We start from the raw sequence: 7,029 nt of genomic DNA on the forward strand, positions 1-7,029 counted from the left end.
CAACATATTATGTTGTTCATGATGTTTTTTTTTTTATTTTATAATAACTAGAGAACATTTGCTTATGAAATCAGACTAACTTCATTTTAGTTATAAGGAAAATAATTCACATATTTCATGACAGAAAAATATCATTTAAATAAGTTCTCACAAAGTTAAACGCAATCCATTCTAGGTGACTAAATTAACGCTGTGTTGATTCATAAAGATATTTGTTTGCTTGTAAATTGAACAAGATTTAAAGTAGTGGAATAGGGTCTAGGTGTTTTATTTCTTAAGTATCTTTTTCCTAAGTGTAAGATATACAACCTTACATTTATTGATGAAGCAGAGCTGATTGTTAGCATTCACAATAGTTATGTATGTGTGTATATATATATATATATATATATATATATATATATATACACATATATATATTACATAGCAGGTATGACCATTGAATTAGTCAGTACTGAATTATTGTTCACACAGATCGTCTTAAAGTGTAAGATCAAGTCTTTCTGTTTTATTCTTTTATTAAATGTAGAAAATACTTCATTGATAAATTTTATATGACTTGAAATAGACACTCCAATAACAGATGAGTTGAGATTTAAACCTACCGGCATTATCTGCTTAGAATTTTTCAGCTTTATTTCTCTGCTTCCTACCACCCTCATATTATTTTATTTAGCTTTTTGATGGTGTATATTATAATACAAAGTATTGTACAGTGTGATATTTTCACTGATTTATTTATATAGCATCTTTTCCAAATTAAAAATAGACCTATTATATGATACAGGAACACCACTTCTGGACATATAATCCATCCAAAAATGATTTCAAAATCCATGTATTTTAAGGATAAATGAATGACAATTAGTGTATTTATAATATATAATATAGGAGAAAATATTAAAAATTAGAAGCTTGAGTAAAGTCAATTTTTATCTACCACTTGGGTTAATTTAACTATTTTTTTTGTTGTTCAACCTAGAGGTCAAGAAGAAACACCTTTGAACTAAAAATGAGCTGTACTCCTGAGAACACAAGTAAGGTGAAGAGTTCAACCAAGCTGTAATTCAACATTTTGATGTATTTGGAACCAAGATCAATAAAGAAGTTGCTGAGTGTTTCACTAGAGGCATTAATTGGGTTGTTATCATTGAGTAGTTTCTCTTGGTAACTCACAGCATGGTAATAACTTAATAATACAGAAGAAATTCCTAATAGAATAGTAATTTCAGCTAGCAACTCAGAATGAAAGCTAAATGTTATAATGAGTGTGCTCAGGTCATTTTGGAAATATTTCTAAAGAGTCAAGCTGTGGTCTCTATCACTGGCATTACTAAAAATCGAGATGTTTTACATAAAGAAAACCAGCAATGTGCCAGTTTATTTAAGTATCCATAGAATCACTGTACTAGAACCATCAGCTCAGTGGTTGTGCAGACACTCTCACGTCTCTGGAACTTTACTCAGTCTTCATCCTATCTCTGAGGTAACCTGACTACATTGCTTACCTGTGGCCCTTTCTCCCCAAATTCCATGTTCTCTGGCTTTCTAGTGCCATCTCCTTATTTTTTATAGCATAGGCTTCATATTTTAGTAATATATAAATCCTAGTTAATATTGTAATTTCAATAAAGTAATTAGCACTGCTTGATGTATTGATGGGATGAATGTTTTCGAGATACGGGTTGCAGTTTGATAAGAACTGTTTTACCTGAAATGGTCTTTACCTCTAACACACTCTTCTTCCAACACCATCAATAATTTATTGTCCTGTTCCATGATAATAATAAAACTCTGAAACTAGTTGCAATTTTTGAAGTCACAGTAAATTCTATTCATAAACATAGATAACACATCAATTTTTAAGTATGGGAAAACATTAGGGCAAAACTTTATATGATCCAAGCCTATGCTTGTTAAAATACTTTTCTTCTACTCTGTTGTTGTTGTTCTAGATACATTTTAAATATCTAGCTTGATGTGATTGTGTTTTACTTGATTTTGGACACAAACAATCCTGAATTATCATGAGATTCTTAGTATTTTCACATAAATACTTTAAAGTCAAAATGCAAATATTTCAATATTTATTTCATTCTATTTTTTACATTCAGTACTTGAAGAAGAACTATGATTCTGGTGTTTTAAAAAATACAACTCTTGAATGAAACACAGTCCTTCAAGAATACAGCTAATCAGAAAACACATGAACACTGTCATTAAATGTATATAATAAGAAAAATAACTGAAATCTCTAAGTGTCAGAGGCTGAACTGGGCATTATTGGTTAAGCCACTTTGTTACTGTGTTTTTCAAAGCATGCCTCACATGTGTTCGTTTGTATTGCAGAAACATCAAGAGTTAGACTGCTGATGGTAAGGAGATAATACTATGACACTTGATACCTTAAGAGGCACTGTAGCAATAGGCCTGGAGATGCTGCAGAACTGAAGGTGGAGAGTTTAGTGTCTGCAGTGACAGCAGAGTGGAATGCAACAGGAGGAGTGAGGGATGCCAAAGCTGTTGGGAAAGCAAGTCAGGCCCAGGGTCAAAGATTATCCACACTGGAACCCTGGGCCCCATGCTCTCAAGCCACTACTCTTGCTGTCTCCTGATTTCAAGTCAGGGCTGGGAGTTCTATGGGCAGCTTTCGACAGGAGCAAAGTACACAGAGATGTTGTTGTTGTCCTTTTGTTAATGTTACAGGGTCTCCAATACTGCCTTCCTCCTTCACTCCTGGCTCAGGTAGGGCCATGATAGACATCTGAGCTCTATTCCATGTTCCGGCGGCATTCATTTTCCCTGATGTCCCAGCTCATCAGGCCACACTATGGCCCAGGGTGAGCACTACAAGCATTGCTGGCCTAACAGATGGAATGGGGAGGAGATGGGACAGGGGAGGGGCTCCAGAGGACCATCAAGGTACAGGCACTACACACATGGTGTTGGTGAAGCCAAAGACAGGGCACCAGCCAGTCAGCACAATGACCACATCTTCCTTTGTGAAGAAGCCTCAGTCAGGCCTTGCCAATATTCATGGCCAACTTTACACAGAAGTCAACATCTTCAGCCCAGGCATCCTACATGGCGTCCTTAGACAGCTCTGGGAAGATGCCGAGGTACAGATTGGGCCTGGCGAGCTGTCTGAGGATTGGGTGTCATAGCGATGATGGGAGCACTATGATGGTATCTTGCCACTTACTGAGCACTCCTGCCAGACTTGGTGAGCATGGTAATGTCCCCACTGCAACAATTGATGCAGCCCTCCATGGCGCCAATGGTGGCAGCATCTTTGGGATTGCTGGTAATGGGCATCAGAAGGCAGAGTTCCTCAGATAACTGCAAGTGGTGGATGGCAGCTTCGGCCACACAGGCAAACAGGAGCTGCATGCACATGGCCTCCAGAGGGTAGTCCCCTTTGGCTGTTTCTCCTGACAGCATGATACAGTCTGCTCCATCCAGTACCACGTTGGCCACATCACTGCAAACAGCATGGGTGGGACGTGGTTTCTTGATCATGCTTTACAGCATCTGTGTGGCTGACAGATAACAGGCTTCAAGGGCACAGATAACAGCCTTCCCAGTTCGGGTGCATCACCCAATCATCATCTTCTGGGAAGAAAGACCTTTTCTGCAGCAATCTCAATGCCTAGGTCACCATGAGCCACCATGATCCCATCACTGGCCTCCAAAATTTCATCAGATTTGAGTACGTCTTCATGGTTCTTGATTTTGCTGATGATCTTTATATTCTTGCCCTTCTCTCCCAGGACCTTCCTAACCTCATGCACCTAGGCTGCCTTGAGGACGAAAGATGCAAACACCATGTCTACATCGTGCTCCACTCCGAACTTCAGATCCTGGATGTCCTTTTCTGACACGGAATGGCGGCCCACAGGAGCACCGCGGAGGTTCACCGTCTTCTTGCTGCCCAAGTAGCCACCATTCTCCACCTCTGTCACCAGGAAGTCAGCACTTTCCTCAATCACCTGCAGTGAAATGAGCCTAGCATCCGCGTAGATCTTGCTGCCCACCTTGCAGCAAACTTTACAAGCAGAGCACAGTGTGTCTTATGAAAGAGTTGGGGGATAGAAGGACCTGGAAAGGAGAGGAGCTATACAAGGAGACCAATAAATCAAATAAAGCATGTAGAGACTGATATACCAAACAAGTACCAAGCATGGAGACCTCATAGACCCCTGCTCAGATGTAGTAGCTAGGCAGTACAGTCTCCATGTGTGTCTCATAATATGGTGAGTAAGTGTCTCTGATATGGTCTTCATTGCCCACTCATTATCACTTACCGCTGGCAGGGCTGTCTTGCCAGACCACAGAGGAAGAGATTTCAGTCAGGCTGGGGTCAGATGTTATGGGAGGACAGCTTCTGCTTTTTGAAGACGCGGGGAGAAAAGAGGAAGAGAGAGGGAGAGGGAGGGAGAGTGTTCCTGGAGGAGATGAGGAAGGTAGGTTACAATCAGGATGTGAGTTGAATAAATAAAAATAAATTAATTTTTTAAAAATTTTTATTAATTTATTCTTGTTACGTCTCAATGTTTATCCCATCCCTTGTATCCTCCCATTCCCCCCCCCCATTTTCCCATTATTCCCCTCCCCTATGACTGTTCCTGGGGGGGATTACCTCCCCCTGTATATTCTCATAGGGTATCAAGTCTCTTCTTGGCTACTTGCTGTCCTTCCTCTGAGTGCCACCAGGTCTCCCCCTCCAGGGGACATGGTCAAATATGAGGCACCAGAGTACGTGAGAAAGTCATATCACACTCTCCACTCAACTGTGGAGAATATTCTGACCATTGGCTAGATCTGGGAAGGGGTTTAAAGTTTACCTCCTGTATTGTCCTTGGCTGGTGCCTTAGTTTGAGCAGGACCCCTGGGCCCAAATCTGCCTATCATATTGTTCTACTTGTAGATTTCTAGGACCCTCTGTATCCTTTTATTTTGCTATTCTCCCATGCGTCTCTCATTTAGAGTCCCAATAGGATGCCTTTCCCTCTGTCCCAGTTTCCTGGTAAGTGAAGGCTTTCGTGGGACATGCCCCTTGGGCTAGTATGCAGATATAAGTGAGTATATACCATTTGATTCTTTCTGCTTCTGGTTTAACTCACTCATTATGATCATATCTAGCTCAATCCATTTATCCACAAATTTCAGGAATTCCTTGTTTTTAATAGCTGAGTAATATTCCATAGTGTATATGTACCACAGTTTCTTTATCCACTCTTCTACTGAGGGACACTTAGGCTGTTTCCATGTTCTGGCTATTATGAATAAGGCTGCTATATACTCTGGTTTCTCTTCAGATCGTATAAATCTTTCGCCTTTTAATAAATTAATTTTTAAAAAGAACTATTTGTAAGCAATTAGCCTGGCTTTATCAGCATGGACTCCAGGGTCCTATTGGGTGGTCAGACAACTTATAGGTCTCCAAAAACTGTGATTCTTCACTATGTGGATGGTTTCATTCATGCTTTGGGCTACTTGTTTGTAATTGACCCTTAAGTGATTGGTGACATCATTATGGTCAAATACAAAGACATCTCTGACTCTCTCGATAGCACCTTCCAACTACTCCCTGTGATTGCAGGCTATTTCCTTAGTGTAACACAACAACAGTGTAATGTTTATGTGGCTCAAATGCCTGTTCTTCCTTGGAGTTGGGTGGTTAAAGTGGGAGCCCGCCAAAACTGTTGCCACTTCACAGTTCCCATAATGAAACTCATTGTCTTTACCACACAATGTAAAACTTTTGTAAGACACACAAACACAAAATCAAAAGGAGAAAAGAAAAACACCACATTTACCTCTTTATGGCATCAATGAGCTCTTTGGACTCTCCAGTGACAATAGTTTTTTAAAACAGACACATGCTGTGAGATAGTAAGACCTTGGGATGAGACACTGGCACAAGGGGAATACTGTATGGTTCTCAAGCAGGGCATTCTAGAAGAAATGGGCCTGATGAGGAGAAATGCAGAAGTATTCTGGGAAATGGCACTCACATGCTGAGCAACCAGATCTTGGAGGCATGGCCCCCACAAAGGTGCCATCTTCAGGACTTGCAGGAGCCCTGCTGGACAGAAATGCTGTCTGTCAGGACCGATTTTAATTTAATTTAATTTTTTATGTGTATGACTTGTTCCATTCATGTCTTTGAAATTTCACAGTCTGAATCAGGTGGCGCAGAACCATCTGCAACTTTAGGGGATCTGATGTAGTCACCCTACCCAACAACCCACATACACATAACTTAAAAGTATAATATATGTAAAGATATTTAAAATATAGTATTACTAAATATCCCATTTTTATTTATTTTTATTTGTAGTTTGCCTGGAAAGAGGCTGGGTCTATAAGAATTGCTAATACTAGTACCACAGGTATCACTATGCTTGAAGAAATTTCTATAAATTGTAGGCTCCAAATAACAGGCATATGAAAGTGGAGAAATGATGAAATTTTCCATCTACTGGATTGATTGCTTTGATTTCTATTGTAGTATATGGAAGTTCAATTTATCTTATTTTATGGACATGTTTTTGACAATGTTATGAGTCTTTGACAACAGTTAAGATAGATCATATTTTATCCTATTGAATTTAAAAGACACTAAATCCCTTTCAGGCAAATTTAAGCATGTTTTATATTATTCATAAGCGTATCCCTTTTATCAGTAGTCAAACCAACATTGTCTCATCCTATAATTGTTGAAATGTGTTTCCTAATCATTGCAATTCCCAGTGATCATTCAAATCCTTTTCCACACAGCAATTTACTTACATAAAACCTGCCATTATGTTGTAATGTAATAATCACTCACAATTTATTACTCATTAGGTCTCATACGTACATTTAAGTAGAAGTGTCCTCAAAATTTCTGCAAGTTTCCTAAAGCTACAGTAGGAACAAATATTTTATAGAGATCAACATTAAAATTATACACATTTTCTTTTGTGTAAAATTAATATATATATATATATGTTTATAAGAATTACAGACTGTATATATTAGTTG

General features: G+C 38.9%; 1 pseudogene; it reads right to left on the reverse strand.

The window, feature by feature from the left end:
• Positions 1-2,917: 2,917 nt before the first annotated feature.
• The window catches only part of LOC127198211 (pyruvate kinase PKM-like), a 4,347-nt pseudogene continuing 235 nt past the window's right edge, over positions 2,918-7,029 (reverse strand).

Source organism: Acomys russatus, chromosome 2, assembly GCF_903995435.1.
Source record: "Acomys russatus chromosome 2, mAcoRus1.1, whole genome shotgun sequence".
NCBI lineage: Eukaryota > Metazoa > Chordata > Mammalia > Rodentia > Muridae > Acomys > Acomys russatus.